At 47.5% G+C, this 2,459-nt stretch overlaps 1 protein-coding gene across 2 annotated transcripts in view; it reads left to right on the top strand.

Moving 5' to 3' along the window:
* LOC101846271 (cyclic AMP-dependent transcription factor ATF-6 beta) overlaps positions 1-2,459 on the top strand; it is a 55,514-nt gene that overhangs the window by 39,039 nt on the left and 14,016 nt on the right. The window lies entirely within an intron of this gene.

Here is a 2,459-nt window from a genome sequence, read left to right as displayed (position 1 = left end):
TGTGTGTGTGTGTGTGTGTGTGTGTGTGTGTGTGTGTGTGTGTGTGTGTGTATGCATGCAAGTATGTATGAGTGTGTGTATATGAGTGTGTGTGTGTGTGTTTGTGTTTGTGAGTAAGTCTGTGTGTGTGAGTAAGTGTGTGTGTGTCTGTGTATATGCTGTATGTGTGAGTGAGAGAGTGAGAGAGAGGTCTTGTTTACTGTTGTCAATTAAGCTTATCTTTTTTTTTGTTGAAATGATATTCCCCCCACATATTTCTTCTCAGCACATCTTTTTTTTCGTCGTTGTCGTCCATCTTGTTTGTTTAACCTGTCTTCCATGCTACACCAGCACTCACCACCACCCCGCCACGTCCCGTAACTCGCTCGGCAACAGTCCCTGGCTATGGTTATCTTCCCCTGACCCCCGCGGGCGGCGCCGAGCGGGCGGCTCTCGTAGCCTCCAACCCAGCGGCCGCGGCCTATGCAGACTTTGGTGCTAACCCCGTGGCAGTGTCTGCGGCCCCGCTCGCCCTGCCGGCTCCGACTTCCGCCACGCACCGTAGCGAGGCCGGCACCGGAGCCCTCACGCTCGCCACCGCCTCGCAGATCCAGCGAGACACGATACCGAGGGCGGCCGCCCCTGCCGTGGGTGGGTCTCCACTTTGTTTGTGTGTTTGTTGTTTGTGTGTGTGTATTTGTAGGTTTCCATTGTGTGTATGTGTGTATCTTTACATATATATATATATATATGTCTGTGTGATCATGCAGGCTCTTTGATGTCTGTCTGTTTGGTGTGTTTGTGTCTGTGTGTTCACGTGGATGGTTTGGTGTCTATCTGTAGGTTTGTATGTCAGTAGCTACAGTTGCCAGTGGTTTATATCCTGAGAACAAAAGCTGTTACGTATCAGTGAAGCCAGCAGACGACAATCTTCAGGACCAGACATACCAAGCCAGCTCTGTTCTCAATGATCGTCCCTTGTTTGTTCGTTGCAGTTTTAGTAAGGTTTTACGGCGCTCGCAACTGCAGAAGTTCATATATAAGCGCCCAGGGGTGGATGTCAACAGAGAGGTCCAAACGGGGAATCAGGCTTACTCTGTCACCTCTCGCTAGCCTCAACAGTACAAAGTCTGCTTCAACTATCAAAGCACCCAAGAAATACCAGTTCACGCGAGAGTGACAAAAATACAGAAGAAGTAGAGGAAAAATGACGATAGTAAGGATCAGGAAAGAAAAAGCAGCAGTTTCCCCAGTCTTTTTCCGGCACAGTATGGGCATGACATTGATAAATCAGCCCATTGACATGTCTAATGTGCATAAAAACATTATGTTAATATCCCCCCTTTTGGAATGACCGAAAGACAACTTCAAACGTTAGTACTGCCCTGGTTTGGGGGGGTTCTTGTTTAGGGCGTTGATCGGATCGAACAAAGTGCTGTTTTTTTATGTAGGCGTTCGAACGCTTCACATCGACACAATTTTGATCATTTAGGAGGCGGGCTTCGAACCTGCCAGTCAGGACCCTCCCCTCTGGGCTAAGAAGAATACAGACAGTATCCCAACAGAAAAACCTTCGAGATACTCGATAAAATTTCTCCCCACACGGAAGTCGAACTTGAGTCATCTGGGTGCGACAGCGAAGCGCGTAACCGCATCATCACACAGACGCCGGTGAGCAAAGTGTGGAGATGTCCGCGGTGTGCAGGTTTCGGTGAGTGTCTCTGCAGTCTCCATTGTTCTTGTGCCAGCAGTAACACAGTGAGCTCTCTGCTGGTGGCAGCTGATCTTGTCTCCTCTCACCCTGCTGGACACAGTGTATGCGGTCGCTGACCGACTCCGTGCTCGTATGCGCTAAATTACGTCAGAATGGTTTGGGTTGTTTTGTTTGCTCGAGTTTTTTTGGGGTTTTTTTTTGGGGGGGGGGTTGTTTTTATTTTAATTTGTTTTTGTATTTTTGTTTGGTTGGGGTTTTCTTCTTATGTCTCATATTGTTAAAGAACAACTACTTTATAACCCACTTAAGGAAATCCAGACAAAACTAATAGAGGTCTTTTAAATTATTTTAAAGGGGAAAGGGGGAGGGTCGTTTGCCAGGTGATCTAATCACGTATGACACAGATGACAGAGTAGAAACATGGAGCATTTCAACCCTCACAAGAAGGAGACTCACCTGAAAGAAAACTTTCCAGGAAGCTTGAAAAAAATTGCTCGAACGTAGCTCGGAGTCGAACCCTGTTATTCTGGGTCGCAGGTCAGGTTTGTCACGTACTGCGTCACTACGACCGGTTGATTGTTTGAATCGTGATGCTTCCAGGTTGTGTGGAGAGAGGTCAAGGTCGCGTCGTTGAGCATGATCTTGTTCAAGACAGTGCTCAGAACATGGTAGTGTCTGAATACATCGTCATTACCATCATCATCATCATCATCATCATCATCATCATCAGCAGCAGCAGCAGCAGCAGCAGCAACATCGTCCTCTT

The sequence above is a fragment of the Aplysia californica genome, unplaced genomic scaffold, assembly GCF_000002075.1.
Source record: "Aplysia californica isolate F4 #8 unplaced genomic scaffold, AplCal3.0 scaffold00056, whole genome shotgun sequence".
Lineage (NCBI taxonomy): Eukaryota > Metazoa > Mollusca > Gastropoda > Aplysiida > Aplysiidae > Aplysia > Aplysia californica.
Note: the sequence above shows the minus strand (reverse complement) of the source record. Positions and strands in the feature narration are given on the sequence as shown.